Source organism: Mesocricetus auratus, unplaced genomic scaffold (assembly GCF_017639785.1).
Source record: "Mesocricetus auratus isolate SY011 unplaced genomic scaffold, BCM_Maur_2.0 Super-Scaffold_4256, whole genome shotgun sequence".
In the NCBI taxonomy this organism is placed as follows: Eukaryota; Metazoa; Chordata; class Mammalia; order Rodentia; family Cricetidae; genus Mesocricetus; species Mesocricetus auratus.
The window spans coordinates 89,570,192-89,595,251 of record NW_024429182.1 but is presented as its reverse complement, the minus strand read 5'-3'; the positions used below and the strand labels follow the sequence as shown (position 1 = coordinate 89,595,251).

General features: G+C 41.6%; 1 protein-coding gene and 1 non-coding gene across 4 annotated transcripts in view; one reads left to right on the top strand and one right to left on the bottom strand.

Moving 5' to 3' along the window:
* The window catches only part of Dennd2b (DENN domain containing 2B), a 154,456-nt gene that overhangs the window by 110,262 nt on the left and 19,134 nt on the right, over positions 1-25,060 (bottom strand). The window lies entirely within an intron of this gene.
* LOC121135566 lies at positions 8,537-8,642 on the top strand. Its single transcript, XR_005872666.1, has one exon. It is a non-coding gene; the product is annotated as a U6 spliceosomal RNA (small nuclear RNA).

Here is a 25,060-nt window from a genome sequence, read left to right as displayed (position 1 = left end):
TGGTTGTGAGCTGCCATGTACACTGAACCAGGGCCCTCCAAAAATATAGCCAGTGCTCTTAACTGCTAAACTATCTCTCTGGCCCCAGTAAATGTAGTTTTTAAAAAATGTTTTTAAGAGACACCATATTTTGTTCCTAGGGATAAATGGAATTTTGAATAACCCAGGGGAACGTTTATAAAGAAGGAAAAAATCAAGACAGCAGAGCTCCTCACACCGAGAGGTACAATGAAATGTCTGGTTTGAGAGCTGTAAATCCTGAAAAGCAAGAAGGCAGAGAGAGAACCCTGAGCAGTTGTCTCAGAAGAAACTCAAGGCATGGTGAGATAAAAACCTCTTCCACAAAGCAGGGACAGCTGAGCCCTGCCTGCAGGGTTAACTGTCCCTTCTGTTACTCCCAAGCCTCCTAATTGGGGCTCTGACCTTCCAAGCTTTATCAAGGGCATTGAGCTGCTCAAGAATCTGAACAATTCATACCACTCTCTTCAAATCATGGTTCACCATAATCTGAATCACACGATATTTTTAACTATCAGAGCGAATTCTTGTGGATCTTTAACCTTCTATACTAAACTGCTATCTGATAGCTATCTGTGAGCAAGGACTGGGGTTTAAATGTGGTGTCTGAAACATTAGATGGTAGCAATGCAGCACTGCACCCTCTTCAGGCATTGTCTGGATATGCACAAACCAATTTATCTCCCAGAAGTAGAGTGCAAAATGCTTGCAAAGATTCAGAGAGAGGAGCAAAAGGCATCTATCTCCAAGGCCAGTTCTTATCCCGAGAACATGGAAGACAGTCCTGGTTTGCAGATGACTGCTGTACCAGTTAAATGCCACTGTACTATAGTAGAAAAATGGTAGGTTTTATTTTGGCTTTTGTTATTGATGTTTTGAGACAGGGTCTCACAGTGTAGACCTGGCTGACCTGGAACTATCTATGTAGACCAAGCTGGCCTCAAACTTACAGATATCTGCCTACCTCATGAGTGCTAGGATTAAAGCACACCCAGCTCCAAAGAAGATGCTTTTAAAGCTATTTGTTCCCTCATCTCAAAATCAGAAACCTAGAACTTTCTCAGAAAAAACTTAGTTCTTATCATTGTAGACACTGAATATATCCTATTTGTATTTTATTTTTTATTCTTATTTATATGAATGTGTCTATATCTCTATGTGTGAATATGCAAGCATTTATGCTGGTGTCTGCTGAGACCAGAAGTATCTTATCCCCTGGAGATAGAGTTACAGGCAACTCTGAGCTACCTGACAGGGGTTCTGGGAACTGAACTGGTCCTCTGGAAGAACAGCAAGCACTCTTAACCCCTGAGCCATCTCTCTGCCCCATATGTTCTATTTCTGAGCACAGAGCAGAACTAGTTTTCCTTGGTATAAAAGATGCCCACAAACATGTCTCATCACAGAGGTATCTGTATGCAACAGAAGAAAAAAAGAGACTCCAGGATGCAAGGAAAGGAACATGGATGAGATGATGAAAGAAGAAGGGATGGGTGTAGAAGCAGAGGAGAGAGGAGAGACCAGTACAAGATTCTGAAGTATATAGAACAGTGGGAACAAGTCTGGCCATCAGAATGGTAAATTTGGGGGGAATCCCAGGCATTGCTCAAAGAGAGGTGAAAGGCACATGTGATGCCACCTGAACTACTGAAGGGTACATTCCCACAGTGTCTGCACAGCACAGCAAATGCCACACAAGACTTCCCTGTCCCAAGCCACGTCACTCCATAGCATACGCATGAATCACTGCCTCACTTCAAGGTACAGCAGACAACAAGTCAACCATTTCAGTCCTACAGGTGGTGAAAGACTATAGTCTGCCATCAACACAGATAACATTTGCTATCTGTAATATATGATACATGTCTTCTGAGAAAAAGACCACAGGGCTTGAGAAGAAAGCATTTTCATGAAAATTCAGCAAGGTTAAGTAAAGTTTGACTCTGTGCATACCCAAGAGTTACCAGATGACCACAGCTTTAATTAAATAATGTTCCCTTCTAGATTCTAGATTCTAGATTCTAGGCTTCTCCAAACAAAGCCAGCAGAAGCAGGGCCAGTAGCAATCTGAGGACCCATAAAGAACTGAAAAGGCTGGCAGAGGGAAGGATGGAGACTTGCAGTTGGGAATCTGGAGGTGTGAAGAAATTTCAGGGTGTTACTGTTTTAACAAATGAGACTATCCTACCTGTTTCAATTTATTTCAGAAAGACTTGAGAGAGTTCAACTACCCAGACTTCATCTGCTGTGCTGAAGTACAGAACAGATGGAACATACCTTCCAGATAAGACCCACACACAAACTTAACTTCCTTCTTGTATAGTCCATTTCCTTTCCTTAAACCTCTAGGACACCAGACTAAATTGAAAGGAAAATGGCTAAGACTGAGACAGACCACAGAAATATAGTCTAGAGGAGACCAAGAGGAAAAAGAAAGTAACTTGGTACAGATACCAAGGACAAGGTCATTCTGACTAAAGACTGAGTTAACCCCCTTGAGAAACTTTGGGAACTGGATCAGAAGCTGAAAACAAATGACAGACCAGATGGACTGAGAACCTAAATGGAGGACATGGAACCTCACTTCAGCCTGGTGACTTGAACCTCTCTCCTAGAAGAACCTGAACATGCAGCTGTCTTCAAAACGCTTTAGCAGCGTGACTCACTAATTATGGCTGTGTGTTAGACATGTAAGAGCCAGCAACCAATGCCCCCAAAGCAGAGAAAAACAGATTTCCTAGACAGCAAAAAGCAGAGAACAGATTTCCTAGGTTGAGAACACTCTAGATTCACCCCTTCTCTATCATTGTTGTAGCTCTCTCAACACTTTTAGCAAGTTACTTTACTAACAGTGTCTGTCCTCTCCAGAATGTCCCTACTTTTCTTCTACCAGAAAGATTTCCAGGGGCTGGAGGTGGCGTGACAGCTAAGGATACCTACATCGGGTAGCTCACAACCACTTCTAATTCCAGCTCCAGGGGATCCAATGCCCTCTCTGTCCTCCATGGACACCACACATACCCATATACATAATTTAAAAATTAAAGTAAACAAGCTTTCCAGATGATTACACTTTTGCTGCCTTGTTCCCATCTCTTGTGCACCAATGCCAAACCCATAGAGCGAAGTTCTTGGCTCTGCTCTACTAGACATATTACTTCAGGGCAGCTCATTACAGTGACACTTGGATAGATACTATGTTCTATGTGCTTGCTGTTCTCCACATACAGAACAAATACTTTCCATCCCTCTTTTGCTTATAAAGTAAACCCAACTCCCAAAGACCAGAAAAAAATCAAACCCTGCCTCTTTCAAGAAAGCTTTCCTATGGTTTTAAAACACAACTTTCTTATCCCCCAACTGCAAAGATATTTGTGGTTAATATATTCTTTTTTTTCCTGGTTTTTCGAGACAGGTTTCTCTGTGTAGCCCTGGCTATCCTGGAACTCACTCTGTAAACCAGGCTGGTCTTGAACTCACTGAGATCCACCTGCCTCTGCACCACCACTGCCCAGCCTGGATATTCTTTGTTTAACAACTATTGTCTCTCTGCATGGATAATAAAGTCCCTCTTGCCAAAATCCAAGCTTTATATAGTATCTGCATTACACTGTGCATTAAGCTGAGAAAGTCAGTACATACTTGACTGCTTGAAGACTGCACAGCAAGGTCCTGCTTTTCTCTTTCCACACATGACCATGGACAATGATGATACTGGAAGCACAGGAGGGAGGAGGGAACATGGATTCAATGCTACCCTGATCTTGAAGTATTTTCTTACCCTTTCCTCACCACTTTCACCCACTCTTGAAAGGATAGGCCCATCGCAGATGGCTCTACAGATGAGCCCAAGCATTCCAAACAAAGTGCAGACAGTTATACTTAGCTTCATTCTTAACATCCTTGATAGTGACATATGCTCACAATATCTGACCATGTTGGGAAGATAAAGGGAAGAGCCAAGACTAGTAGGAGTCTTCCAATACACATTTCAGATAAAGGCCACTGAGTTTGTTCTGTTTCAAATTAGGCCCCTTCCTCAAAGTCTGTTTCAAATTAAGCCCCTTACTACTAGGTTTCATGTAGCTAAGGATGACCTCGAACTTACTATAAAGCTGAGGATGACCTTTGTTGGGGAAGTCCTGTTATTTGCCTGTTATTTGTCAATAAAGCACTGTCTGGCCTATAGGGAATCTAGATAGGAAGGACTAGGAGTCCAGGAGGACTCTAGGAAGGAGAAACACAAGAGAGTCAACATGTAACGCCATGGGGTAGGAAGCCCGGAACTATTCTCTGGTAAGAAACATACTTAGATTAACAATTATTGGGTAATTACTTAAGTCAGAGCTAGCCAGAAAGAAACAAGCAAGGCCAACAGCTTCATAATTAATATAGCCTCCTGAGTGTTTATTTGGGACTGATGCGGATCTAGAACCAGGCGGGCAGGAAAGCTTCTCTCAAAGGAAATAGCTTCTCTTAACAGACCTTGAACTTCTGATCCTCCTGCTTCCATTTCCCCAGTACTGAGATTACAGGCATACACAACTACTCTTATTAGGGATACAACCCAGGGCTTCATACATGCTAGACAAGCACTCTACTAACTGAAATACACTACTCACCACCCCATCTTTTAAAAATTTGTTAATTTATTAATTTTATTCATGTATGTTTTGATTACATGTATATATGCATAACACATGTGTGATTGGTGTTGGCAGAGATCAGAAAAGGCCATCGGATCTCCTGAAACTGGAGCTACAGATGGTTGTGAGCCACCATGTGGGTGCTAGGAATCAAACCTAAGTCCTCAGCAAGTGTTCTTAACCATTGAGCAATCTTTCTAGTCCTTTTTATTTTTTAAGACATTTCCTTATGTAGGTCATGCTGGTCTACAACTTGATACTACCCTGTCCAGCTAGTCTTGAACTCACAATTCTTCTGAGTAACATTAAGTGCTGCCTTATAGGCATACACTACCACACCTGGGTGTATCCCTGTTTTCTAAAACCCAAAGATGTAGGACATGTGTGAAAAGGATTATGTATCTTACAAAGGCAAGAAACCTTCACAGGCCAAGTCAGCAGGGACTGGTAGCTACCAAGAAGGTTCTCATCATTAAGGAAGCCAAAAAGCTGGGAACGAGACTCAGGCTCTGCCCCGTGGCACTCTGCCAAGACATCCCTTATAAGCCAGAACCACACAGGTATATGGTGGGTACAGGCCAAACAGGCCAAGCAAGGGACAACTCTATTTCCAGAGGGATGTATTCCTGGTTATCATAACCAAGGCACTCAGCAGTGTAGGCACAAGCTAACATTCCCAAACCTACCTCCTCACTGCTCCTGGCCTCAGTTCACTCTGGGACACAGCCCCACTTTCCCCACACGGTATTCACCATTCCCTCCAGATTTACTATCTTTTCCAGTTCTTCAGAAGGCCTCATCTCTACTCTCCATATTCAGCCTCATCCCTGCAGTTATCCATGCTTTTAATGTCTTCTTGGGCCCTTCCTACTTTTCAGGAGCAAATGCTGCTGCTCTCTAAATATTCTGAACCCGAGTAAAGGTGCCAACACTGACTGATAGGACATGTTAGAGCCAGAGACAGCCTCATACCTGCTTCTCAGCTCCTCCTCATAAAATGCATCTGCAGAACCAATCTTAAATTCAAAAGAAGATCACAGGAAACTGAGCATTGTCCTTGCTCTCCACCCTATTCCTTTCAGAATGACAGGAAGAAAAGCAAGCAAATTGGGAAGGTTTTAGAAAGAATTAGTACTGAGCCCCAGTATGCTGGCACACTCCTCTAATCCCGACACTCAGGAAGTTAATGCAGGAAAATCACAAGTTTGAATACAGCCTGGGCTGCTTAGTGACACCCTCTTCCCAAAAAGAAGAATCAACACTACACCCCATGAAGATAGCTCCAAGCTCCAGAATTACAAGGAAAGGTCATTCTACCTCTGTCAGTTCTTCAGTAGTTAAGTCTGCACAGATCCGTTTTAACATTCCACATCATAGAAGCAGGAAGCAACTATACCCACACAGTCCCGAGGCAGTTAGGCAGAAAAGAATGCAGATGGCTTCCGAGAAGCGCCTCAATAAGAAGGAAACCAAGACTTTACCCACATCTTCCCAGGTCCAGAAGTGTTGGCACTGGGCTTACAACACGAACTTTGGTACCTCAGAGGCTGTGATGAAAGGTCCTCAGATCTATAAGACCAAAGGAAGACAAAAAAAAAAAAAAAAAAAAAAAAAGCACCGGGACAGAATATAGCTGAGCTTCTTCCCAGTACCTTCTGAGTAAGCAGTAGTCACACTTGAGTGTGAGCCAAGGGAAACGGGTGGAACTAGAGGGAGATCCCAGCATCTGACAGGATAACAGAGCAGTTAGGGTTTGCTGGCTCCAACTCTTCTGGCCTCTTTGTTGCCTCGGAAGTTGTAATGTTGTAATGTTTCTTGCAGTCCTACTGCTAGCTATAGGCTTCCCAAGAATCCCCACTACAGTACCTAAAAATCTGCACACAGCAAGGCTGAATGGAAAGATCATTCTGCAGACATGTCTTTCCCAAAGTATGGTGCTAAGTGGCTCTGTTGGAAGATGAGCATGGGAGCAGGAGCACAACACAGAAAAGAAGTCATTGGTTATACTTTCCTCTTCTGTGTTGAATATTAAGCCACTGAATAATATTAATGTATAAATGATTTAAATCAGGGCTAGGGAGATGGCTTAGTTAGTAAAGTACTTGCTACTCCAGCCCGGGCACCCAAATTACAATTCCTGCACCCAGGGCAGGGCACAGCAGCACATGTCTATGATCCCAGAGCTGGGAGGCAGAGACGAGGATCCTGGGAGCTCACTGGCCAGTCTAGCCAAATCAGTGCACTCCAGGGTTGATGAGAGACCTTATCAAAATAGGTAGTGAGCAACTAAGGAAGACACCAAACGCCTGGCCTCCACACACATATAAGCACACAGGTACCCAGTCCTCCCTTTCACACAGAGAGAAATAAGTAAAGAAAAATGAATCAAATCTAAGACTGCTCTCCTTTCCTGAGACAACACTTCCCCTTTGTGCTTCATATAAGATATTCGTATCACAAAGTTAGGCAGGTATTAGCATTATCACAAAAAGCACACAAGGTCACACTAGTCTATTTAGTCCTCAAAGGTTTGTACTCACCACCAAAATTTCCATTTCAGGTCCCATGAAGATAACAGGAGGCAAGAATTGGACAAAACTTTTTCCAGACAGAGAGCCTGAAGGCTGACAGAACTAGGAGTGGCTCCAGACACCCCACATACAGGAAAGTGGCTAAGCACCCGGACTCTCCCCTTCCAACAGCACCAGCAAACTAGCTGATGTCATCTCTCTGGTTGACACATTTGCCTCCAGGGCTCTTGGATTTCACCCATCCTCACCTCAAATTTGCACAACAAAGATCCTCAGTTGGTTTTTCAGTCTCTAACCTGTTGCAAATGGAGCCTTTTGACTGAAGGACTTACAACTGAGTAGAGGCATAAATTTTACCCTGGCCTCTAGCCACAGATTTTTACTCACAACCCTAGCCCCAAATACATGCTGATCTTCCTCAGAGACAAAGCTATAGAAGAATGCAAAAAGAACATCCTGAGCCCACAGAAAGAAGGACTGAGAGAGATAAAATCAACTATGTTGTACCTCTCTGGAACAACAGATAGAACACAGGCCAATCCCCAGGCAGGAACATCTGGACAAACTTTCTCATCCTAACAGGAAGTTTTGGTCACCTGAAGCGCAGTATAGTTTGGAATCTTATTCAAAAGCAGTTTTCTTTTCCTGACTTTTCCTTTCACAAGGAGATGCTGCAGGTTACACATAGGGCACCAGGTCATCTTCAGTTTGCCTATGTGAGCAGCATGTATATATATTGTGTAGATTATGCACTCAGCTTCAGATTGGGAGCTTTGTATTTAAGCACTGATTATCTCATCAAAAACATGAGGGGATAAGTCCGTTCTCTCCACTAAGCATGTCTGAAGAACATGATCCTACCATAGTCAGATCACAATTTTCCAAGAGAGCTTTCTGCTAAAGCTTGTCCTGACAAGACACACAGGGAAAGGAGGAAGAGTTTAGGGAAATTAAGCATGGCTAACTCCATCACCTCCAGCCTAGAGAACTGGCTCAGAGCAAAGGTCAAGCTTTCCTTATCTTGCTCCCAGAGTCCTATGGAAGTACTTTTCTTCCTCTCTGAACAACAGGAGTAGACTCAAGAGAGTGAATGGACTGTTTTCATGGACACTACTCCATCAGTCAGTCACTTTTATAAAATGGCAACATACACATCAGACCTGATGGTTGAATGACCAGATAAATTCATTACTGAAAAACATGGCTGAAATTTGATTTATATGTGATAAGGATACAAAACAACATCTCTGAAAATACTAGCAAGAAGATATAAAATTACATGGTGTTTACAGATCTCACACAATAGTGTAGGAAGGACAAGTTAATTAAAGATAGAGTTGGATGCTCGCTACTACAGCACAAAAACTAAGCCTGGAAAGATACACAGAAGATTAGTATGTCCTCTGCATATGGATGTCAGCAAATTCATAAGGCATTCCATAGTTTTAAAAAAAAGTGGAGGCAAGCATTAGTAGTCTATGCCTATAATCCCAGCACTCAGAAGATGGAGGTAAGGACCAGAAGTTCAAGGTCATCTTCAGCTACATGCCAGCATGAGACTCAAAATTTTTTAACTTAATTTAAAAAATAAAAATAGCCGGGCGTTGGTGGTGCACGCCTTTAATCCCAGCACTCGGGAGGCACAGGCAGGTAAATCTCTGTGAGTTCGAGGCTAGCCTGGTCTACAGAGCTAGTTCCAGGACAGACTCCAAAACAATACAGAGAAACCCTGTCTCGAAAAACCAAAAATAATAATAATAATGATAATAATAATAATAAAAGATGGACTGCTATGGAATAACCCTTTTGTTCACTATGGATATGTATTACTCTCATTGGTTTCATAAATACACAACTGCCCAGTAGCTAGGCAGGAAGATGTAAGGCAGGAGAGCCAAATTGAGAGCATGAGGGAAGGAGGGTAGAGACACCAGCCAGACACAGAGGAAGCAGATGAACATGCCGTGCTGAAAAAAGGCACCACCTGTGATAGAGCATACATAAGAATCATGGGCTAATTTAAGTTGTAAGAGCCAGTTAGTAGCAAGTCTAAGCTATCGGCTGGGCATTTATAATTAATAATAAGTGTCTGTACGGTTATTTGGGAACTAACAGGCAGGACATAAAAAGTCATGCAATGGACATTTGCAGGGATTTTCCAAGGTAATTCTCTAGGGCAACACTAATGCTGTAATACTTTACACTTTCTTAAAATCTTTTTTTTTTTGAGACATGGTTTTTCTACATAGCTGTCCTAGAACTCACTCTGTAAACCTGGCTGGCCTCAAACTCACAAAGATCCACTTGCCTCTGCCTCCCATGTGCTGAGACTAAAGGCATGCACCAGCATACCCAGCTTCCATATAACTTTTTTTTTTTTTTTTTTTTTTTGTTTTTTTTCTGAGACAGGGTTTCTCTGCATCGTTTTGGAGGCTGTCCTGGAACTTGCTCTGTAGACCAGGCTGGCCTCGAACTCACAGTGATCTGCCTGCCTGTGCCTCCCGAGTGCTGGCATTAAAGGCGTGCGCCACCAACGCCTGGCTCCATATAACATTTTTTATTGTTAACTGTGTACCTGTGTGTAGGTATATTCACGTCAGCATAGGTACCTGCAGAGATCAGAGGCCTTAAACCCCTGGAGTTGGAGTCATCCAACATGGGTTCTGGGAACCAAACTTCAGTCCTGGAAAAACTATATTCCTTCTTAACTGCTAATCCATGTCTCCTGCCCCACACCATCTAATTTTGATATCTTTTTAATTTAAACTTTGAGAATTTCATACAAGAGAACTGTATTTATACTATTTCCATCCCTTCTTCCCACTTCAACTCCTCCTATGTCTCTCCTCACTACTCCCTCTCATATTCATGACCTCTTCTTTAGTTATTACTCCCTCTCATAAAAGTAAATACAGCTTGCTAAGTCCACTTAGTGTTGCTTGTATGTAAATGTGTTTAGGGCTGACCACTTAGGACTGGATAACCTATCAGGAGCTTATCCCTGAAGAGGACTGAGTCTCCTTCAGCAGCCATTAGTTATTGTAGCTCTTCAGCTAGGGGTAGAGTCTTGTGAGATTTCCCTCAACCACACTGGCATGTTATCTGATGGGGGCCATTGTGCTGGTCTTGGTGGCCATATTGAGATTTCATGGGTGTAGCTTATATGTCATTCATTCATTCAGATGGATAGATAGAAAGAAAGATGGATAGATGCACAAATATATTCATTGTACATAGCTGCTTTGGGTCTCATATACTCCATTTCTTTCAAGTATATCACACATTTGACCATATTCACCTCCTACCTTCCCCATTCTTCCTCTTCCATATCTCCCTCCTAGTAGTCTCCTTTCTTTCAATAGTGGTTTTTCTATTTCCATGTTATATTTATGTTTCATGTATCTATAAAAAACATTCAAGATCTACAAATGAGAGAAAACATGCAGTATTTGTCAAAGTTTGGCTTTATTTCACTTAATATGACACTCTATAGCTATATCCATTTTCCAGCAAATGACATAATTTCATTCCTCTTTGTGGTGCCACACTATCTACTTTCATTTCCAAATGTCTATCTTTTCAGAAGTGTTCCTGGTATAATGCTTATCAGCCAGGATTAGAATAATCATAATCATAATCAAAGAGGAACAGACAAGAAAGATTTTCCTGAAGTACTAAGCAAAATAGGTAAATAAGAAATCAAAGGAAAGAACAGGACTAAAAATAACATAAATAGGGGTTGGAGAGATGGCTTGGTAGCTAAGAGCACTGGGTACTCTTCCAGAGGACCAGGGTCCAATTTCCAGCACCTACATGGTGGTTTACAACCATCTGTAACTCCAGTCCCAGGGGATTTGATACCCCGTTCTGACCTCTGAGGGCACCAGGCACACATAGTAAACAGATATACATATAGGTGAAACACCGATACCAAAAAAAAAAAAAAAAAAAAAGGCAGGAGTAGGAGATGTGAAAAATAAATAGTGAATTACCTAAGACTGATGAGTTAGCAGGTTCACGGGTACCCAGAAAATGGCTGCCCACAAGGAACATTTGGCATTACATGGCATTTACCAGTTGGATCACTGACTTAAAACAACTTAAGACCAAATGGAATGGGGGCAAAGTACCATGTACCAGACAGGCTCACAGCCCCTTATCAAGGCCCGTATCAAACCATTATTTCAACTTGATGTTGTTAGTCTCCACAACAAACACATCTAAGAAACCCACATTAACATTCACTTCCTAGTCTCCTAGAGTTGCCTAAATAGTGGTGCCTACTTCCTGAAGAAAAGGATCAATGTCACCTATTCCTAACAGCTTCGATAAACCAAAAGGCACCCTCATTGATGAGGTAGAGTCAGGATGGAAATCAGGGCTTTTAGAATACAAAAGCAAATAAACATAGTGTGATGAGCTCTGTGGTGACTGTCCTGTGGAAAAAGAGAAAATAAAGATTGTGGAGTAGCTTGAAAGCAGAGAGTCCAGTTAAGTAAATCTTTTCTCCATAGCTATTCTGCCAAGGTCTCTGGCTTTCTCTAAGGTGTCAGCAGTTTAAGAGCCTCTGAATGATGAGGGTAGCGGGAGTGAGGATGATGCCTCCGCTTCATCACTAACCAAACAGACAGGTGTCTCCTATGCCATTTACAACTTACAAAGAGCCATCAGGTAGCAAAAGACCTTAGAGGGTTCAGCTCATTCTTCAGTGAAGGAAACTAGTCTTCAAAAGGAAAGGAAACGGGGTCTAAATGGAGCAAGACCTGACTAAATCTCAAGGCATTTCAGAAGCAAACAAGATGAAGCAGCAGCAGGAATCTGCTTTTGTCAGCAGCTTTGGTATCAAGTACATGGGGAAGGAAAGCTGAGGTTTGTGTAAGCACAAGTCAAACCATCCACCTCTTCTTCAAAGACCCCTTGGTGTTCTTAGGGGCACCTCTCATCTCTTCAGTCTACTCTTATTTCATAGCTCTTGGTAATAGGATCCCCAAAGACTCTCCTTTCCTTGCTAACCAAATCATGTCTCCTCTAAAGCTCAAGATTTGGAACACAGCCATGTGCAGCTCAGAAGGAGCCATCAAGGAACATTGGGCATGTTATGAAACATTTAAGGTTTCCTAAAACTCCAACTTCCAAGGGCCAATCTCCATCTGATTGGAAAAATCAAAGCCAGGTGAAGATCCTGACTGAGTCTGAAAGAAGTGGAAAGTGGGAAGATGAATTCTCGATACACAAAAGGACAAGCCTCCCACATCCCCAGGTGACAGCAAACAGATATAGGCCCCAGGATAAACCAGAGGTAGCCAAAGTTCTCTTTAGAAGTGAACCAAGTCAGAGAATATTCATCATTTTATTATACTTTCTACTTTTTCCAGATGACTACCTAGACCAGCTTTATCTTCACATAGGTCATTTGAATTCCTTTTCAGTTCTACTAAAGAAGAACTGTGCTTACAGCAGTGATTCTCCGTCTCATGTCTATGCTTACTCCTTATGCTCAGGTTTACTCTCTGGGTTCCGATCTCACATCCATGGGTCTCAACTTTTGTATAATGAAATAAGGACATTTTTGACAATATGAAATTAAAACACAGAAAGGACCCTGCATAAGATCAAACCACAAATTAGTAGTACAGTAGAGATCAGAATCCAATTCTCCAAACATGGTCTATCAGTCCCCACAACCGACCACAGTACCTCTGTTATGGGAGAAACATCTGCACTAGAGCACAGAGACAAGCAAAACAATTTATCTGCAAGTCAGTTTAAGGAAAACAGCACAGCCAGAATGTTTGGCAGAGACTAACTAAATATTTCCTCTGTGACCTCTGACAGAGAGAAGACTGGAAGACTGTGAGAGAGGACTAAGCAGAGCATAACAGGAAGTCGGAGAGAAGATCACTGCACAGACCGGCAGACAGATGACTAGAAAAGATAAAAGGAATGCTAACCTGAGGACATGCTAAGCCAAAGAAGTCATGGTTTTTTAAGGGTGGCAGAGACTTAAAACATGGGTTCCAGATCTATGAATAAACTGCTACCAATATAGAGTCTAGAAGGAAACTTAGCAGGATTGTTTGGGGGTGGGGGATTATTAAAGAGAACATAAAAAGTTCTGGCCAAGAGAAAAGAATTAATTGAAAAGGGCACACAAAACTGGGCATTGGTGGTGCACACCTTTAATACTAGCACTCAGGAGGCAGAGGCAGGCGGATCTCTGTGAGTTCAAGGCCAGGGGAGTTCTGGGACAGACTTCAAAGCAATACAAAAACAAAACAAAAAGGCTATGCAACTAAAATTTTCAGGACAGCAAAGAAACAAAAAACTTTCTCTGACAAAGACACAGACAATAGAAGCAGCAAACATGGAAACAAGGTCCAAGGTCTCAACTGACGCATAGGTTAGAAATTAAGTCCAAAGGTTACATTCCCAGTAAAGAAAGGAAGGAGAGAGAAGCTGGAAAAGACCTTATTGCCTAATGGACAGGACTCCATGAGTGTAATAAGGGAGTCTAGGACACATCAGAGGTCTGTTTGCAGAGTGCCATGAGTGAAACTGGAAGGCAGCTCAAGGGACCTAAGCAACAATCTTCCAAAAAAAGCAAAAAGCAACAAGATCAACCCACTGTGAAGAAGCCACTACACAGAACTAGGTCCTACATGAGAAGCTAGGAAATTGGCATGGTAGTTAACAGCACTCGGTGCTCTTGCAGAGGACCCAGGTTCAGTTCCTAGTACCCACAAGGAGACTTAAATCATTTTAACTCCAGCTGCAAGGAATACAACATCCTTTCTTACAGCCTAGGGCACTGCATGTATGTACATGGTATACTTACATAAATGCAAGCAAAATGCTCATACACATAAAATACAAATAAATTTTTTTTGATTTTTCAAGAAAGGGTATCTCTGTGTAGCTTTGTAGACCAGGCTGGCTTCAAACTCACAGAGATCTGCCTGCCTCTGCCTCCTGAGTGCTGGGATTAAAGGCATGCACCACCACTGCCCGGCTATAAGTAAATCTTTTAAAATAATAACAAAAATAAATATAGAAAACAAGTTAGAGCCACCCATCATGATGTTACAACAGCTTTTTATAGTTCCAGTTACAAGGGATCTGATGCCCTTTTCTGATGAGTGGGCAGGCACCAGACAGGAATGTGGTGTGTTATGCCCAGATTACAGGGTACCCCAAAAACCAACAAAGAGACCAAGTCCTGTATGTAAAAGCAAAGAGCCTTTATTCAAACTCAAGCTTGGTTTCTCCAACTGTCCCACACAGTAGTTAAGATCAGGGAGTGCCCAGCCCATGTGGGGTATGGTTTTTTTGGTTTTATTTTTGTTTTTTTTTAATCATAGTAGGGGTTGGAGGAGAGAGAGTTCCAGGGTTTAAGACCCTGATTGGCTGACATTTGTCTAGGGGTATCTTGGCAAAAGGGGAATAGGTGCATGCTGGGCTTAAGAACATCTGGTGATCTTATCTAAGATCTAATCTTATCTAATGGTGGGGATGTTTAGAATGTTAGATGCTGGCCCTTGCTGTCCTACTGTGCTTGCAGGAAATAATTTAGAAGACTGCTGAACCTTGCCAAGTCAGGGTAAGACAGCCTTTCTACCTCCCTGCTTCTGTGTTGGTCAGTCTGATACTCTAGGCCTTAGACAAAGCTGGTTGCCCCTAGATTGCTGTGAGACTTTGGGTAACTGTCCCTGCTGCCTCTGTCTTCATTGCACCTTTGGAAGTTGCTCACCTGCCCTTCCTGCCTACCCTAGTATTATCTTCCTTCTCAGGTCTTTGATGAGGTTGAAGATTAGACTGTCACAATTATTGTTCTCTCTTCCTAGATAGAAATACTATGTACAAGACTTAAACTTTCCAGCTTAGTACAGCTCTATAGTAATCTCTGCTATGCCTTTACCCTAGGACTGGATATACAGTTCTTGCCATTTGCTCTTGTTGTTTACTGGCTTTAGATCATGAGGGAGTATGTTCATACTTTTCCTTTTCCTAGCACACACTTGAATTTTGCCATCTTTGTATACAGTTTTGTATAAAGTCTGAATCTTTTCTTCAGACTAAAAGGGGAATTTCAGGAAAAGATCTTTCTAGGCATCTGTGGTAGGTAAGATCTCTCCCTACAGGCCCTCCCTGGGTGGTATCAGCTTATGATTTTTCCTGGAAACCAGTGCTGTCTGCCAGGGGCCTACTTTTTAGCTGGTTTTTATTAAGTATGTCATGGCAGCAGTGTGCCCACGGGTGCACACACATACATGCAGGCAAAATACAAAGTAAATCTAAAAAGAATTCTCAGATTGAAAATATAACAATACACACTGCCATTTTTAATTAGCTCAAATGATTTTGTCTAGTTTTGTAATGGATGAGCATAAGCTCTTTACCTATCCAAGTACCCTACTTTTGGTTTTGTCTTTTTTTTTTTTTAAGGTATTTTTGCTGTTTGTATTTTGAAACTAGGTCTCACTATATAGCACACACTGGCCTCAAACTCAAAATCCTCCTGCTTCAGCCTTCCAAGTGCTGGAATTCTAGGCATAAGAGACCACACAGCTTGTGTTTCAGTTGTTTGTTTGGGTTCCTGAGATAGGGACACCAGCATTAATCCCAGGAGTTGAAAATGAGATCACTACTACAATTTCAAGACAAATTTGAAGCAAGCTTGAATTAAATAATGGTCAGGTGGATGGGCTCTGTTTTGCTGCAGTTTAAGTATTTCCCATCAGGTCTAATCAGGGGCAAGCATATATCCTAACATCTTCCAGCCTACATCCAATCAGGGGCAAGTGTACATTCTGATGTATTTCCTGCCTGTGAACCTCTGGCCTACATATGATCAAGCATATCCGATGCAGATGGGTCAAACAAACTTGTGTAGGGGAGTGAAAACTTGTGGTTTGTTATTTCCCATAAACAGTTGCCTCCAGCATTTCAGCAACTGTCCTTGAGCAAGGGGCTGGCAGACCAGAAGCATTTTTTGGATCTCTTAGGTACAGCAATTAAAACTTAAAAGGTAACTTTGGCTCTCACATCAGACTTCTTTTGTCACCTTTGTGTCATAGAAGTTACCCAAAATTTATTAAAGAGAAAGTAACACAGCACACAGAAACAGACTCCTCCATGAGGAAAGAGGATCCAAAAGTTGCAGTCTTCAATTATTTGTTTTATTTATTATTTTGGTCTGCAAAAGTCCCCCTTTATATGAAGCAAAGATAGCAGGCTCGTGGTCATAATTGCTTATTTTTAGAAAAATGTAAACACTATAAGAATCAAGCAAACAAAAGCTGTGTTCTATGGCATCTCATACTCCTCAGCATGCCAGCCTTCATCTGGGACACCTGGCAGGTGAATTCAGGATCCATCTCTTCCACCACATCTGGCATCTCCTGGCCTCTCCCCTTCCATTCCCCCTTTACCCAGCATTTTCTCCTCCCCATTGGCTCCAGAAATGGGTGCAGCTTCTTAGCTCAGTTAGCTAGTGTTCTCTTTTGATTTTAAAGCATTCTCCCACTGGTTCATGATTTTTTGTGTTTTTGTTTTGTTTTGTGGTGGCAGTGGGCTGTTTCTGTTGGTTCGGTTGGTTGGTTTTCTCTGTAGCTTTGGAGGCTGTTGTGGAACTCACTCTGTAGACCAGGCTGGCCTCGAACTCACCTGACTATGCCTTCCGAGTACTGGGATTAAAGGCTGCACCACCACCGCCCAGCCTCTGGTTCATGTTTTAAATGGTTTCCCCAGCTGGATTTTGAGAGGCTGTGGAACCTTTAAGAGGTGAAGCCCACATAGTAAAAATAGGTTTCTGGGGTAAGTCTTAAAGATTCTCTCAGGCCTCTGGTTTTTGTCATACTCTCTCTGCTTTCTGCTCCATTGTGATGTAAACAGACTCCACCAAGACCTGAGTAGGCTGTTCTACTCTCCCTTTGTGATGAGCCAAGACCTCTGAAACTGTGAGATGAAAGAAACCTTTGATCCCTTAGGCTATGAAGGTATTTTGGGCCCAGTGATTTGGAGGTAATACAACTAAACAGCACAAGTTCCCTAATTTATTGCACATAATTTCAGCAGGAGGAGATATCCCCGGTGGAAGGACTTAGGAATCAAATGAACCAAAGTTCTATTTCCAGATCTTAGGCACGTTTCTCCACCGCTGAGACAATTAATCAGATTAATGAAAGTGCAAAACCAAAAAAATAAATAAAAATAAAGGAAGGAAGGTAGGTAGGTAAAGCTGAGGCTATTGCTCAGTACTTTGAATATTTGCCTAGATGGTAGAATTCGCAAAGCCCTAAGTTTGATGTATAGCACTACACAAACCGACTGTTGTGGAACATACCTAGAATCCCAACAGTAGAGAAGTGGGACAGAAGCATCAGAAGTTCAAGATCAGCCTTGGATACATAGACCACTTCTTAAAATAAAAAAAGTACAATATGCCACAGTACACACAGTAGGGCTCTATGCAGACCCAATGTTTACTTAACAGCATAATCTCCTGTCCCTTCCCCTAAAGCCAACATTAGGTATTTTTTGGATACTGTTTTGAAAATAGTGCTGGGGGTAAAAAAGCCTCCAAACACATTTCCCACAACAAATAAATCAAAGTCACATTCCTATAGCTGCCCTCAGTTCCTTTTGCAGTCGTCCTCACAAAGACCCAGAGCATCTACTTTGTGATGTAAATTCCCCACTTCCCCCTTGCCAGCTGGAACAATGAACTACCAGGTAGCTCAGGGTTCTCTTAGAGAACCCTGTGTGAAAGTATGGAAAAGGTACTCATTCAACTGTCCAGTGCTTTTGTGTGGTACTGAGGTTTCCTCCTGGGTTGGTTCAACCTGTTCTAAGCAAACACTGTTCAGGCCCATCACTTTATTGAGCAAATGTTCAAATGCACAAAACAAAGTGCCATCCATATCCTCTGGACTACAAACAACCTTACCCCATAGCACTCCTCTCCATCATAATAGGAGAATCCAGTGTCATAGACACGTCAGGAGAGTTACCAACTCCATATGCTGCCTGTTCTGGAACCTGGAAGAATTTATGAAGTGTAATTGTTTACAATCAAGGTGGTTTTATAAATGCACTTTGTTGAGTTTAATTCAACTTTTATAATTCTGTTAAGTTTCTTATGCAAATAAATTTGCAAACTGAGACAAAAGTCCTTTACTGGGGTGGGGTGGAGGGGTGGAGAGATGGCTTAGTGGTTCAAAGCACTAACTGCCCTTCCAGAGGAGCCAGGTTCATTCTCAGCACCACATAGCAGCTCACAACTGTTTTTAGCTCCTGCTCCAAGGGAATTCAACATCCTCTTCTGGCCTCCCCAGGCACTGCCTGAGCATGGTACATGCAGATAGACATACATTCAGGCAAAACACTCACACACAAAAAAATAATAATGTAAAAAAAGATCCTTTACTAGCACAAGGGTACCAAATTTTGATTTCAAATTGTATGCACTCTTCTTAATGACAAGCATGTCACCAGAGAGAATTCCTTTGCCTACAGCAGCAAGCTCAGCCTACTCTCAGCTACTAGGTACAACTCTACAAAGGAACAGACTTATTCACCAGCCTCATTTTCCTCCCTAACTGAGCATAAATAAGAATCTCTGCATTAGTAATAATGCCCAAAGGAATATTAATATGGAAAACAGCCACTGGGAAGGAAACACCCTCAGTGGATCGCTAGCACTTTCTCACGCCCATTCCTTGGCAAGCCCTGCCTCCACAGACTCCATCCTTTATACAAGCCATGCAAGGGTCCTGTCATGCCACTACTCCTAAGTGTTCTGCCTTTTTTGACCTCCAGGCCCTTTTCATATATGGTTCCCTCTCCCAGGAATTACTTTCCATCCCTATTTTGCTTAGATGACTAAAACTGTCCCTCAAAATTCATTTCCCACAGTATCTCCTCTGATGTCTGTCCCTGACACTGGGGATTCTTTGCTTTCCTCTGGTTGAGCACCTATATCACACTCCACTTTAAATGTTTACCATGTGCCCTAAAAGACTATAAAATATATCATCCTCCATAAATATAAGTATGCACACATATACATGTATATATGCAATATAGTCCTACATGTACACACATGCACATGCATATGTTAATATTTAAACTTCTGCATCATAAATAGTAGCAGAAATGTTCTTTCTATTATAGATGTTAGAATTCTGGACTGGGGATCTAATTCATTGTTCAGTGGTAAAGTGAATGCTTAGCACAAGTAAGGCCTTTGGTTCAATCCCCAGCAACAAGAACAAAAGGAGGAAGAGAAAGGAAGAAAGGAAGGAAGGAAGGAAGGAAGGAAGGAGTAAGGGAGGGAGGGAGGGAAGGAAATAAAAGAGAGGTAGACAGATGTCTTAGCATCTAAAATGTTTGTTGTGCAAATCTGCTTTCCTGAGTTCAATCCCAGAACCCATATAAAGGTGGGAGGAGAGAATCAACTCCACAAAGCTCTACCCGGGAGCACAATTCCCTAGCCTCTACACATGAGCTGTAACACAATCCCCTAGCCTCTACACATGAGCTGTAGCACAATCCCCTAGCCTCTACACATGAGCTGTAGCACAATCCCCTAGCCTCTACACATGAGCTGTAGCACAATCCCCTAGCCTCTACACATGAGCTGTAGCACAATCCCCTAGCCTCTACACATGAGCTGTAGCACAATCCCCTAGCCTCTACACATGAGCTGTAGCACAATCCCCTAGCCTCTACACATGAGCTGTAGCACAATTCCCTAGCCTCTACACATGAGCTGTAGCACATTTACCGTCCCCACTCCCACCTCACACAATAATACATTTAGTTAGTTAAAGACTAGAATAAGATATTGCATATACAAATATTTACCTTTTGAAATAAACTACAGCATTACTCTTTTAAGTGAATCCAAATGGTCCAATAGAATCTGAGTACCACATCATCCATCTAAAAAACAAATCTGGGGGCTAGGAAGATGGCTCCTCAGTTAAGAGCATTTGCTGCTCCTGAAGAGAACTAGGATTCAGCACTACACATGGTAAGTCACAACCATCTGCAAGTTCAGATCCAGGATTTGGCCTCTATGGGCACCAGACATGCACATGGTATACAAACATACATGAAGTCAAACACTCACAAAAGAAAAATAAATAAAAACACACAAATTTTATCATTCCCTTAAGTTTTTTATTTTTTGTTAATCCCTCTTCAGATAGTATCCTAATCTTTATGGTTCAAAATCTTTTATTTATCAACCAATAGAACTTCTCTGCAATGTATAAGTGTCCAAAGTTTTAAATTATCCTCTAAACATAAGCTGTGTATGTTAAAAAAATACAAAGTATTTTATTATTTCTTCTAGACTGAATTTTCTCTTCCTTTATGTAATTGGTAAAAAAAAATTACATTATAACTTTGCACTGCTAAGCACAAAAGGTAATTTTTTATCTAAAGTTCATTATCTTTTATAGTTAGGTAAAAGTGATAAGAAAGTCTGTTTACCTAAGTAACTAGACAGTAATAATAGAAGATTGTTATACCAATATATATTTTTGGATTTTTTCAGAGTTATAGCAAAATCACACAATGATTGATCATCAAAGACTATTTTTCACTATCTACAAGATAACAACTCAAAATTTTGTTGAAAGCATGATTACAAACCATTTATGATGGTACACACCTTTAATCATAGGACTTGAAAGACAGAGGCAGAGGCAGCAGATCTCTGAGCTCCAGGCCAGGCAACAATGTCTATTCCTGTTTCAAAAAATAAAGAATGGAAATAAGTTAGAAAAGAAGGGAGAGGGGGAGATGGAGGGAGAAAGGGAAAGGACTTTACCCAGTCATTCACTTTCCTGATCATTTCTGTGTCTTTGCTTATTAGCCTGAAGACTTTCACAGACCAGGCAAACAGTGACACAAGATAAGAAATAGCTGTGGTAAGCCGGGCGTTGGTGGTGCACGCCTTTAATCCCAGCACTCGGGAGGCAGAGGCAGGCAGATCTCTGTGAGTTCGAGGCCAGCCTGGTCTACAAAGCGAGTTCCAGGACAGCTTCCAAGACAATACAGAGAAACCCTGTCTCGAAAAACCAAAAAAAAAAAAAAAAAAAAAAAAAGCTGTGGTTTCTTATCATAATGCAGGAGAAGAGTAACTGGAAAACAAAACTGTAGGTACAACAGCATTCTCAGACAGACTGACTTTGGAAAGAAGACACAGGAAATCAAGGATCTCAGAAATTTCTCCAGTCTGAAGACTAGTAGTCTATTTTGGGCAAGTTTCTCCATCTTATTTTAAAGATTAGCTATTGTGTATATGTGTGTATGCATGCCACATTGGGGGGGCGGTGCCAACATCCAATCCTCTGGAGCTGGTTGTGAACTATCTGACATGGATCTAGGAACAAAAGTTGAGTTCTCTGGAAGAGCAACAAATGCTCTTTACTGCTCATCCTTCTCTCCAGCTCCTTCCATCTCCATAAGGCATCTATCTTCCTTCCTTCCTTCCTTCCTTCCTTCCTTCCTTCCTTCCTTCCTTTCCCTGGGACCAAATACGTTCTCCCACCAAAATAGAGCATTAACAAAATTAAAAAGTACTAAATTATGTTTATACATGATTATTATTATACCTTAACAGAGAGACTGAAAACAACTTAAATGTTTCAATAAAAATCTTATTAAATGTGAAAAATATATGAGGTACCTGATGGGGAAGTCCTGTGTATATATCAATAAAGCACTGTTGGACAATAGGGAAGCAAGATAGGTGGGACTAGGAGTCGAGGAGGACTCTGGGAAGGAGAAATACAGGGAGACATAATGTAGCTGCCATAGGGGTAAGAAGTCTGGGCCCTTTTCTCCGGTAAGAGAATACTTAGGTTAACAATTATAGAGTAAATACTTAGCCAGTAAGAAACAAGCAAGGCCAACAGCTTCATAATTAATATAGCGTCCTGTGTGTTCATTTGGGACTGATACGACTCTGGAACCAGACTGGCGGGAAGGCTTCTCTCTACAGGTACCCCAAAACAAAAACTAGTATATGGTTCTCCTTAAGAATGAAATCATGAAGCCAGGCGTTGGTGGCACATGCCTTTAATCCCAGCACTCGGGAGGCAGAGGCAGGCGGATCTCTGTGAGTTCGAGGCCAGCCTGGTCTACAAAGTGAGTTCCAGGACAGTCTCCAAAGCTACAGAGAAACCCTGTCTCAAAAAACCAAAAAAAAATAAAACAAAACAAAAAAAAGAATGAAATCATGCCGGGCAGTGGTGGCACATTTCTTTAATCCCAGCAATTGGGACGCAGAGGCCAGTGGATCTCAGTGAGTTTGAGGTCAGCCTGGTCTATGAAGCCAGGTCCAGGACAGCCACGACTGTTACACAAAGAAACCCTGTCTCGAAAAACAAACAAAAAAAAAGAATTAAATCAATTCCCTCCAAAATTAGAACCCATATCTGTATTTCCACCATTGATTCTTATTATACCTAATAGCAATACATTACTCTACATAAATGTGATGGTTTCTAGACTCTGGCACAGGAGATCATGGCCAACAGAGGAAAAGAGACAACAATATAGGATACATGGACAAAGCCCAAAGTGTACTGCTGGAACCTGCATTAACATTTATGGATTTCCAATCTAGAAGCCTAGATCTGGAGAAAGGAGGGCTGGGTAGTCCCTAAGATGAGCTGGCTAGTACAAAGACCTAGAGGTTAGAAACTAAGCACAGTTTGGATGACCTCAGTACTCAAGAAATTATTGATTCTGATTAGTGAGGTTGGTGGAAATAGAGTTCCACAAGATGCATGGAGGCCGTGTCTCTCCTTGGAAGAAGGCAAGCACAAGGTAGTGTTCTTGGATCCCCCAAATCAGCTGACTGATGAGCCCCTTGGGCAGAGCACCACTCCTTGAGAATCACAGTTATCACTGTTGAAAGTAAGGCAGAATCTACATATAGTAACAAATGATTGTTTATAAATACATCCCACTGCTGGGCGGTGGTGGTGCATGCCTTTAATCCCAGCACTCAGGAGGCAGAGGCAGATGGATCTTTGTGAGTTTGAGGCCAGCCTGGTCTACAAAGAGAGTCCAGGGCAGCCAGGACTCTTACACAGAGAAACCCTGTCTTGAAAAACCAAAAAACTAAAACAAAACAATTATGTCCCACTTTGTGCCTTAAGATATTCTTCACCTTCTCCTTTCTCTCACCAAGTCTTCTGGCCTCTGAAAGCATCAGGAATTAATTGTACTTACATACATGAAAGCAAAACCTCATATATACAAAATAAAAATATTTTAAAAAATATAGTGAGTCTGACAAAGTATCTCAATACAGTACAAATAAAATAGTCTTAAACTATGAAAGGAGGGCTAAATTGTAACATTAGAAGAATAAGCAAGTTAGAGGGGGAAAAGGGATGCTTATTGTAGAAACAAAGGGTCAAGTTAATCTCTAAAACAGAATGCCTTCCTCACAAATACTACCAATTCACAGAATGGCTGATATCAAGTCTCAAGGAGATGAAACAGACTATGGAAATGAAAAGGAAATGTTAGAAACACAATCAATGAGCAGATGGTACAAAAGAGTCAGGAACATTACAGCTACAGAGATAAACTTGCAATGAAAGAAACATTAAAGGAATGATGCATGAAATGACAAGCAAAAAAAGAAATGAGGCTCCCAGAACTGCCCTGCAAACAAAAGATCTCTTTGGACTAGCAGACTCAAATCTATACTTAAAAGGTGAATAGATGAAAACTGTCTAGAAATGATAGAAGGGTTTTGTCTGAATATAAAAGACTTAGGAGATGCCTGAGGGTAAAAAACCATGGGCTACATTTTAAAACTCAGAGTAATTATCTTTACTTCATCTTTAACAAGGTATATACACTTCTAGAGCAAATGAAATATCTTTGAGGGTCATTAAGATGGCCCAACAGGTAAAGATGTCTGTCACCAAGCCTGACCACATGAGTTCAATTCCCAGAACCTACAGGGTAGAAGGAAAAAATGGTTCTCTCAAGTTATTCTCTGATTTTCATATAAACACCAAGATACACCCCTATACCATACTTCCTGCATAAATAATTTAAACTATAATAAAAACTAACTAAAAAGAACTTTGGGGGTTGGAGAACACAGGCCTGTTTTCCAGAGGACCAGAGTTCAATTTCCAGCACTCACATGGCAGCTCACAAATATCTATAACCCCAGTTTCAAGGGATCTGATGGCCTCTTCTGGCCTCCATACACACCAGGCATTCAATATGTATACAAACCTACCTATAGGCAAAGTACCCATAGACATAAAATATAATTATTTAATAAAAAGTGGGGGGAGTGGCTGGAGAGATGGCTTAAAGGTTAAGAACACCGGCTGCTCTTCCAGAGGACAAGTGTTCAATTCCCAGCACCCACATGGCAGCTCACAACTGTCTGTAATTCCAGTTCCGGGGGATTTGACACCTTCAGACAGACATATGTGTGGGGAAAGCACCAATGCACATAAAATAAAAATAAAGTCTATACAAAGAAGACTAAGAAAAAGTATAAAGAACTTTGATCTGAGCTGAGCAAAGAGACTCACACTTATAGTACACAGGAGGATGGCTGCAGGTTCAAGTTTGGCTCGGTGTATATAGTAAGTTCTAGGACAGGTAGGACTATGTAGGAGACCTTGTCTCAAAAGTGGGGGAGGGAAATATATAAAGTCAGGAACAGAAATAGAGATAGAGGTAGAGGGGCTTTGATGTTAAGAAATGTGATTTTCTACTCTTGCTCTTGGTTCCAAATTGAACATGAGTTGGAAGAAAGCCTGATCTGTAAATTTAGGTAAAACTGGAGTCAGTAAACACCAGCCTGAC